The sequence below is a fragment of the Condylostylus longicornis genome, unplaced genomic scaffold, assembly GCF_029603195.1.
Source record: "Condylostylus longicornis isolate FDR11 unplaced genomic scaffold, ASM2960319v2 ptg000003l, whole genome shotgun sequence".
Lineage (NCBI taxonomy): Eukaryota > Metazoa > Arthropoda > Insecta > Diptera > Dolichopodidae > Condylostylus > Condylostylus longicornis.
This window is the reverse complement of record NW_026577972.1, coordinates 628,870-640,000: the sequence shown is the minus strand read 5'-3', so window position 1 is coordinate 640,000 and position 11,131 is coordinate 628,870. Positions and strand designations below refer to the sequence as shown.

The 11,131-nt window shown below is 27.9% G+C and overlaps 1 protein-coding gene and 1 pseudogene across 18 annotated transcripts in view; both read right to left on the bottom strand.

Moving 5' to 3' along the window:
* The window catches only part of LOC129606630 (putative uncharacterized protein DDB_G0282133), a 17,337-nt pseudogene extending 7,412 nt beyond the window's left edge, over positions 1-9,925 (bottom strand).
* The window catches only part of LOC129606639 (protein pangolin, isoforms A/H/I/S), a 220,703-nt gene that overhangs the window by 56,972 nt on the left and 152,600 nt on the right, over positions 1-11,131 (bottom strand). The gene's annotated exons all lie outside the window — the stretch shown is intronic.

Below are 11,131 nucleotides of genomic sequence, written 5' to 3'. Positions count from 1 at the left end.
AAAAGCAAAGTTTTATAAATAATAGTATGCTAAATTACAGTTCATTTTAATAAAAAATGTTAACAGTTAAAATAAAAACAAATAGTTTAAAAAAAATTAATCAAAAAAATGCAAACTTTGACCATAAATGATGTATTTATAAATACCATTGTAAATGTATCTATAAATACATAATTTTTGCTTTGACTTAGTTTTAGATATTCCTCCCACAATATGGAACGAGAGTCGGGAGTATCGATGGGGAATCAACTTTCACCATTTATCGCAGAATTATTTATGTTGAAATTATAAAAAAGGATGGAGGAGCATTGTCTGATGCCTGGAGTATGGTAAGATATGTTGACGACATTTCTGCGATAGTGGACAAGGAAAAACTGGAAAATATAAACAGATGCATCAACAAATTACATAGAAACATTGAATTTACATTCGAAATTGAGGAAAATGGAGTGTTACCATTTTTGAACATACTGATGGATAAACAGGACTTTAGATCAGAAGTAAACTTCATTTTGGACACGGTAGTGAAGAACGGTTATTCTGTTGAATGTATTAAAAAACTCATCAGAAGGAAAAAACGAAAAATCGAGCAGGAGAATATGAGCACATGAGAATGTATTAACAGAACAAAGAACAATCTGAGCATATTTAACTTATGATCATCACTCTACAAACTTGATAAGTAAACAACTAAAGAAACACAATATTCGGATATCAAAAAACAATAGTAAAAATACCAACTTAGGAACTTGTTAAATTCGGCTAAGAAAAAATTAAAGAAACATTAAAGGTGCGGAGTGTACAAAATAGATTGCAATAATTGCAACAAATTTTACATAGGACAAACGAAGAGGCCCGTTACAACAAAACTTAAGGAACATTTAAGTGAAGTAAAACGTACAAGGAGAGTAGGATTTAACTGAAATTTCAAATAAATGGTTCAATGAAAGCATGCAGATATGCAAATCAAACAAGAACTGCCTACTGAACATGGACGAAGGTAACGCAGTTACTTGGATCTTTAAATTAATTATTTGACCAGTTTTAAGGGTTAAAACAATTATAATTTTAGTTTGTAATTTATTAAAAAAAAACCAAAGAAAAATTAAATTTTAGATTAAGCCAGGTAGAAAATAAAATTAAGTCTGGTGAAATATTTCTAATTTTTATAGATTTTAATTTTATTGTTTGTTGCCTTAATTAGAAGAAAATCAGCTTTGGTAAAGTGTGTATGTAGCGCACGAAATATATTGACAAAAATAAAAAGTATTTTATTCCAAATAAAAGAGAGTTTTCTTTTCATACACCTAAAAAAAAAATATTTCGGAAAAATTATCAATCATTTAAGTAGTTTTTGAACGAAAGTCAAATTGTTGAAATGCAAGAAATTTATCGCTCCTCAGGTTTGAATACTATTTGCATTTAATTGAAAGGTGCATGATATGATTTCAATTGATATTTTAGAAAAAATGCAGCTTCAAAATATTTTTTGAAAGTACTGATAATTTTTATTTTAGCGATCACATTAAATTTAAGGTTGGATTAAGAAGTTTGAGAGAAAAATAGGGTACGTATTTCATATTTTGGCTGATAATATTGTAAAATATTTTTGACAGGATTTAAAAAAAATGCCAATTAATGTTAGACAGCTTAAATATAAATTGGTTTCAATATAATTTATTTAAAAAAAATGTTTTTTTATTTCAAATTTGTGATGCGGACACTTTTTCAACAACATCTACACAGAATTTGGAAATGGTTAGAAAAAATATCCAACGATCAGGCTAGTTGTTCTCCATCACGTAAAAGATGTTTTTCGATTTCATCAAAGCAGAACATGTCTACCTAATCCGAATAAGATCTTACTAGTCTTTAAAATCAATCAGGCGAATTAATTTTTTCGTTCTAGGAAAAGTATGGGTATTTAGAAATCATATAATTTTATTAAATTTAAAAATAAAAAAATAAATAAAATAGATTTAATTAAAACTTTTTTTGTAATATATTTATTGTTTTATTTTATTATACCAATTTAATAAGGTTCCATATAAAAGAAAACTAGAATTTCGCCTTAAAAACTAAGGTGGTTTTTGATAAATTTCAGGAGAAAATTATGTAGCTTTTAAGAAGATTTACACATTATTTCAAAAAGAATTTTCCTTAAAAATCAATGGGATTTCCTTTTGATTTTATGACATTTCTATGTAAAATATTGAACAAGGCTTGCAGAAGATTTTCTCTATGAGTGCTTTTACATTTTCTACAACGATGTTCTTGGAAAAAACACAGAGAAATCTTATTATTTTTGCTCTTTTTTTTTTACTTTATTTATTTTTTTATTTTATTTATTTTTTTATTTTTTGAAATATTGTACTCAATATCTTTTATGGAGTAGTTTTCTCTCTGTTATAGATTGTAATAACTTTGGATTTGAAAATTGCATTAATTAATTGCTAAATTGTACAATAATTGTATAATTAATGTAGAATTTATTTATTACTATATACAATTAATGTACATATTATAAATAATACATACAATGTATTATTACTATGTACCCGTATATTCAATTTCAATGTCATCAGGCACAAGACGACATATTTTTAATCAAATTTTAATATTGTATTACATACGAGTATTACATATATGCTGTTTAGGAAAGTATTATCAAACGCTAAAGCCTAAACGTTTTGTTGAGAGAGAAACAAAGACGCAATGGGTAGTATCTAGGAGGTGGATAAAAGGTGGAAAGCTTTTAGGGTCACTATGAATTGTATAATACTTTAATACATATGTAGAATACATATGAATATACAAAAGTTTGAAGAACTTCGGAAACCAAATTTTAACACAGTTATACGAGTTCACAAAAAAAAGGATTTAAATTTCTTTTTACCCCAAAAATATTAAATATTATTTGACTGATCAACAACACTCATATGCTTTCTGCAAAGATTCTTTTAGATGTTTAAAGTGGCGAAACCTAATTATCTTATTAACATTAGCCCAAGTAAGATCTCCAACGCTTGCAGAAGAAATAACACAAAAAGAAAACGAAAAAGAGTAACATGCAGAAAAAGAAAAAAATTGAATGTGGTCAGCACATAACCGACCGCAATGTGTATTCTCTAGTTAAGTAACAACAGTGTTACAGAATATTATAAAAATGCCTGTTAAATACTTCTTTCCAATTTATAGAGCATTAGTAACCTTTTAGTGAACATATCCAGTAAACAAATGTAAATTTGGCTCTTAGTAGATTTTCGCTTTGTGCTATCAGAATTCCCTGAAACGTTCACTAGTTAGTTTCAATAACAACCAGAACTCAAATATCAAATTTTAAGAAATTCTATTAATCCGTTCCGTAGATATGGTAAAAAATGTAAAATCAGTCTTCAGTTCTGTTTTCGAGCCCTAATCTTTAAAAAAAATTTATAAGTTCATTGTTTTAATACGAGGAATTCAAATATTAAACTTCAATGAAATCGGTTAATTATTTCTCTACACAAAAATGTATATTTGGCTCGTAGTAAACGTCCAATTGCTGATGCCTGATTTCTTCCCAAACACAGGAATATTTGCGGACGGTCAAGCAAAACTTGTATATGAAATGTCAAATAAATCGGTCGAATATTTTCTTCAAAATGGTCAAAAATGTAAAACAGGCCCGCTAAAAAGTGCAGTTCCGGAGGTGCATATATCCCAAAAGTTGATCAATCCGTGCAATAGTCGAAATAAACTTACATAAAATTTCATCAAAATCGGTTCAGCCGAACTTGAGATAAACGCGTGCACATACAGACCGACAGGTTGCTAAAAATAGTTTACTTACACTTCCCTACCATGGAGAAGTGCGTTCCCATCGAAAACTCGATATGAAAAATTTCTTGCCATCACATAACCTATACCTATTGTATACACAATGCGGTCGGTAAAAATCGAAACGTTATGCCATACAAATTCAATAACATTTAATTTGTTTACAGAACAAAATTTTGAGTATTTTCTTTTATTTTGGTATACGTAATGCTCGCAGAGTACTATTAGGACGCTTTATGTTGAGAACAGAACAAGGGCGATTTTCTGCGGCCAAATGTGTGTATATGAATGGGACTTCCCAGAATGAGGCGTAGTTTACAGTTGGTGTTGAATGAGCCTAAAAACCCGTTTTGCCGTTGGCGTTTTTTTGTTATCATCTGTATGCATTAGGTACCATGCGTTTGTGGTTTTATGCGTAAAATACTGAGCATTTAATTTTTCCGGTCCGTTTTTGTTTTGGGCTAAGAACAGAAGTAGTCCGCCACTTTCGTTCACCACTTTGGTTTTGTTTTTACACTTTTATAGAGTACAACTTGTACATGGCGAGTATTTTACTTTAATAAGAATGTATTTTTGCAGAGCGTTAATACATTAATATGAAACATATTAAGCAGATGTTAGAGTAAAACCACATGACATACAGAACTGGAAGAACTTTGTTAAATTACTACTGTTGGTTACGACTTTTTCGTTAAATTGTGTATTTATGCACATAACATAATATACCCATTCATATTTTGACACGTTGAGTCCGAATGAATCAGCCCATGCTCAACGGTGAGCACAAAAATAACTTTATTCCAATGTGAACATTTTTAAAACATCAGCTTTTTTAAAATTAAATAACTTTAGTTTCTTTAATTTTAAGGATTTCACCTGCGATACAGGAACTTGTAAGTTCTTTTTGATTTGCTAACTTTTTGAGATGCTGCAATATATGATCAATGTGTTGTTGTTTCTTAAATTACAAAATTATTTAAAGTATTTATGTGTAGTAGTTTTAATGATCCGTTAAATGATCAGAAAAAAATTACTTAAAAAAATTTTGTCTTTCGATTCGATTCCTTAAATACCGAAGACGGGTGCCTCTGGCGCCCTCAAACATGCTAGTATAAAAATATATGTGTATGTACATATCGTAAGGATAGCCTGCACTAAGTATATACTAAACCAAGTAAAATTATATATGAAATTAAATCATAGAGGGCTACTTTGAACTATGGTGTTAAATATATGGGGGGTGACTTGGAGTTTTTTTTAGACACAGACGAACGGTCAACATATATGACATGAAAAAATACTTAATTTTTTCCGTGTCATATATGCTTAATCACATGTTGATTAAAGCTATAACTAGAAAACAGTAAATCTGATATCAAGAATTCATATTACCGTTATGGACATCTAGTAACTGAGAAAAAATGTTACAAGCCATAAAATTGCTCTTGCTAACAGCGATTCAAAGCTGTTATAGATATTTGTTTGACACTGAATTTTTTCAAACTAAATTTTCTTTAATTTCCCAAAATTACCCTCATTTTTATAAATTTTTTTTTGCTCTTTTTAGCACTTTTCCAAAAAATTTTTGAAAAAAAATGCTTATTAGTTTCACTCCGTCCGTCCGTCCGTCTGTCCGTGTGTCAGTTTACAAAACTTCTACCCCCTTGAAGATAGAAAGCTGAAATTTTATACGTACATAGATCTTTATTAGAAACCCTTTTCCGTAGAACAAAATTTTGACCTATTTCCCCCCTCTAAAAGTTATATCCCCCTAAAACCCTAAAAACGGCATTTTTTAACTATTCATTGCAGTGAAGCCATAAACATTTTTCAAATTTTGCAAAACCAGAAAAATAATAGCTGGCTTCTGCTATCGCAGGATACCATTTCTGGACTTTAAAAAACCAAAATAGCGGTTAAAATTTACCGTTATCTAAAAGCCGTTTTCCTCAAATTTACCCGTTTACCCCGTTTTCTTCTACACCGTACGTTGCAGGAGTCTGAAATTTTAGCAGTTCTTAGATATTCGTAAATAGTTTATTTCGTTAGAAGAAAATTTTTTCCCATCTCTACCCCTTCTCAAGTTATCACCTCTCGAAAGTTGTAAAATTTGAATATTTGGCACCTTATATTTCCGGAACCACAAGCTTTTTCAAATTTCTATAAACGCAGAAAGCTAACGGTAAATTCCGTGTCATTAAAAAATATAATTATTTTTCTTAACTTACATAATTAACCTTCTTTAAATTTATTTTTGCTTTATTTCAGACTGCATAAATCGTTCATCCTAAATGTATGCAATTCTAGAAATAGTTTTGTACATGAATGAAAATAATTTTAATAGTGTGGTGGATATACATAGACTGTTTTTAGCACTTTTCCAAAAAAAATTTTGAAAAAAAGTGCTTATTAGTTTCACTCTGTCCGTCCGTCCGTCCGTCCGTCTGTCCGTGTGTCTGTTTACAAAACTTCTACACCCTTGAAGATAGAAAGCTGAAATTTTGCACGTATATAGATCTTTACTAGAAACTTATTTCCGTAGAACAAAATTTTTACCTATCTCCCCCCCTCTAGAAATTATACCCCCCCAAAACCCTAAAAATGCCCTTTTTTAACTATTTGTTGCAATGAAACCATAAGCATTTTTGAAATTCTGCAAACGCAGAAAGGCAGCGGCTTGCTTCCCCTAGCACGGTATACTAAATTTAAATTTTAGAAAAACAAAATGGCCGTTCAAATTTACCGTTATCTAAAGTCCTTTTTTTCCAAATTTTTGATGTCGTTTTTATTCTAGACTTCAGCCTGTAGAAGCTTAAAATTTTAGGGGCTTTTAGACATTAACAAATAGTTTATCTCGTTAGAAGAACATTTTTTTCCATCTCCGCCCCCTCTCCAGTTATCGCCTCTTGAAATTTGTAAAATTTGAATTTTCGACACCTTATATTTCCGAACCACCAAGGTTTTTCAAATTTCTATAAACACAAAAAGCTAACGGTTTTTGTGTTTATAGGTGTATATATATTGTATATATATATAATATTAAAAATAATTTTTTTTCTTAACTCTCACACTTAATCCTTAAAATCGAGCATTATGTTAACCCCATTTTATATTAATTTTTGCTTTATTTCAAAGACTGCCTAAATCGTTCATCCTAAATATATGCAATCCTAGAAACAGTTTTGTATATGAATGAAAATAATTTTAATAGTGTGATAGGTATACATAGACTGCATTTAAAAGCAGAATTTTCACTTGTTGAAGGGAAAAGTGCTAGAATACAAACCATTGGTTTGACCCAACTTTATTTTTGTTTAATACTCGTAATTGTTGCTTTTCAATTTATTACAAACATTTTTTGTACATTGTTGTTTTTGTTTCACAAAATAATTTACAATTATCAAATCATAATTAAGGGTTTTAAAGAAAAACACCCTTAAAGAGAAAAAAAAATAATTTTTTATAAAATCAAAATTTTCTTGGGCGTCCACCCACCTCCCCCAAATCCTCCACACTCTCCATTATACAATTTTATTTTTCTGGCTTTTGGTATAATATTGTTAAAAGTAATTTGTTGTAAATAACATAAACCTTAGATACACTGTATTTTCTCATTGTTTCTGAGAAAACATCTCTGCGACCCTTTATCTCTTCCTCTCTTTCTCTAATGTCTATCTCTTCGTTTCTCTCTCTTTGCCTATACAGTTTAAATTTTCTACAAAAATAATATTTTCTACTGCCAAAATATATATAGGACATAATTATATGTACATCTACACTTTTACATACATGTATATAAGATTAATGTATGCATTAAAAAGGATAGATAGTTTACAATAATAGATTATCAATCAAAATATAAATATGCATACATTTTAAAACGTATATACATAAACGTATATACATTAATTAAAAAATTATCAATATTGAAAAAATTCTGTGGTGATACTATAAAAACAAACCCTGCGCTGAAATCAAAGTTCTGGTACATATGTATATTAAATTTTAATAGTTTTTTTTTTGCATATTATATGTAAGTATTTATGTATATAAAAATATGGATTTATGAGCGACTTTAATGTTATGGAACAAGAATATTGTCATATTTAAGTACTAATTTTGGGGTCTAAAGTACCAATATTCAACAAAAATTCTTAACTTTAATTCCAGTCTACTTTTATATGAAATCATAAACATATTTAATCTCATATGATTGATGAGTGACTCCTTTATCAAGAACCAAGTCTAAATCATTACTATATACTTCAAAGCATCAAAAATTATTTGATCAAATTACAAATAACCTAAAAATAATTTCAGTGAATAAGGAAATCGTACCAAGAATCTATATTCGCCACTAAAATAGTCAACTTCTTTCAAGCAATCATATGATTAAGGATTATATAATTAGAACGCTGGTTTCTTTCTTGTAACTACAGAATATAGTAAAATAACATATGTGATAATAATAAGATTTTTAATAATATAAGAATTAAGGAAAACTTGTCAAAGCTGAAAATGCAAGGGAACGAAAATTTTTTTCTAGCTCAGGCAGTTTTCCTGGATGTAAAAGTTGCAAAAAAAATAATTTTCTAATCCTTTGCATTATTCTATATAAAATAGAATTACACATAATACAAGGTTTTCTTCGTACAAAACTAATTGAATAACGATCGCCCTGAATTCAAAACCCTACGTGCCCTCCTAAATTTGATTTGATGTAACAATCGCCAAAACATAATAATGACACAATAATCTGTAATAAATGACATTTGCAACAGAAATTTCACAATTTCCGGTAAGTCTTTCCGTTTTTATACCCGTACGAACATATTTATTCGAGGGGTATACTAAATTTGCCTTACCGTTTGTAACGCTAAGAAATAATGATCTGAGATATAGACTCAACTGTATGTTTTTGATCAGCATCAAATTCTGAGTGGATTTAGCTTTATCTCAACGATAACTGAAAAACTAATTGAGCTAAGTTCACCAAATTTTTACAAATGATTTATTATACTAAATGCCAGAACTCTACTAAAATTGGTTGTGATTGAAGTTCGGAAACCTGCTATACAACTTCCAAATTTATTTGGCTATATCGCAGAAATTATAAAAACTGTGGTATTAAAATTTCGCGAAAGCAAATATACTAGTAGGGCCAATGTGTTTGATAAAAGTTGATAAGAAATTGCTTGGCTCATTCTGGTAGCTGCCATACAGTTTAAAAAGTTATTTGACTATATCCCAGGAAACTATAAAAGCTGTGATATTGAAATTTCACATAAACGAATATATTAGAAGAGCCAATATGTTTGATAAGAGTCGTTGAAATTGCTTGACTCTTGCTGATAGCTGACATAAATCTTGAAAAGTTATTCGTTATATCTTAAAAACTGTTCAACCTACAGTGCTGAAGTTTTGAAAATTAAAATACGGTATAATAGAAGAATTGCAATTTTTCTGGCAAATATAAGCTGTTGTCTTTAACAGTGGTCATCTCTGGCAAGCTTTACTGTATATGCAAAAATATGTAGCATAATTAAAAAGTGCAAAGTTATTCCTATCTCAACACTCGCACTCATTTTTGGTTTTGTTATCCAATCTCATTTCTTTTTCTACATAAAAATAGTTGACGCGCGCCACTATGTCAGTCCCACTCTTTTTAACCTTTTTTTATCTACTATAAAACATTTTTTTAAGACGTAAGATGTTTTATATTCATTTAATACAAAAGATCTCACGCCTTAAAAGCGTCAAATTTTACATAAAATTTTAAAAAAGCTTATTTATTTTTCAAATTCAAGACGAGACCTTCTGATTGTGCGTGCGTCTTGTAACCACAGAAATATTTCTTGTTCGTATATATTCGTTTATTATATATGTACATAAATATATAAAGGATATTTTTTACAATATATAAATTTAATTACCAAATATTAAATTATTACTTATTTATATTTGTAAACTTAAAAAAAAAAATAATAATTTAAGATGTAATTAAAAAGTAATTAAGAGGAGGGAGGGAGGATTTATGAAATTTTTCGGAACACACTCTGGAAGCAAAAATAACAAGAACAAGGAAAAAAAAGTTTTAATCTGTTGTTGTTGTTACTTTATTTTTATTTGTTTTGTTGTATTTCTCTGTTTTTTTATACTTATATATATTTATTTTTTTTTAATATTTATTCACAAAGTTTCAATTTAATCTAAAACACTGTGGGTTTTTTTTAATTTTAAATTTAAAATTAAAATATACACAAAAAAATCAACTTTATTAATTTCCCCTTTTTTTCTTGTACCATTCTCTCTTTTTTTCTTATTCAATTATTTTTTTTCTTATTTATTATTATCATTAAGCATATTTCTTTACAATTAAAAATTTTTATTAACTTTTACTAATTTGTATTACTTTAACTATAATGAAATGTTCTATTTTTTCTATTTTCTATCTTTTATTTCTATCTTAACGCACCATCATCATTTTTTAATATTTTAAAATTTTTTAATTATTTTCTCTATTATAAATTTTTTTTCTTATATTATTTTATTATATATAAAAAAATTTACATATATATATGTCTATATGAAAATTATACCTTCATATATATAATATTTTTAATATGATAATCAATTCACACACATTTATACATATATGTACACGAAACACCACATATATTTTTATCTTATATTATAATATGATATTTGTTTGTTATTTATATTATTGTTATATATATTTTCGTTATGTTTCTCTCCTGTTTTTTTTTTCTCTTTTTATTATTTTCTTATTATTATTATGATAAAGGAAGATATTTCTTCCTTTTTAACAACATATTAATATTGTTCCAAAGAATATTTATTATTATATCGCGCGCGCGGTATCCTTATTGAGTCCTCATAATAACTATCATTATTTTGAAAAAAAGGATATGAAAGCCAGGCAGTAAATTTTTTTTAAGTCATCAGGTAGTTTTTCTTTTTTTTTTTGTTTTGTTCATTTATATACAAAATGTATTTTATGTGTATTAAATAATATATGAGTACATAATAATGGTATATCTATGTATAATACCCCCATTCCTCTTTTTCTCTTCTATAATATCTTCTCTTGTTTTCAATAATCAAAATTATAATACACATACATATATACACAAAAATAAGAACTCACTATAAAATCTCGCATCGCATGTAGATTTTTCTTCATCTCTCAACTTTATTATTACTATGTTTTATTTTTTTTTTTTTTATTTCATTTTGTTATTTATATTCTTGTTTTGTGAATTTTTTTTTTCTTCAATTCTAGTATTCTATA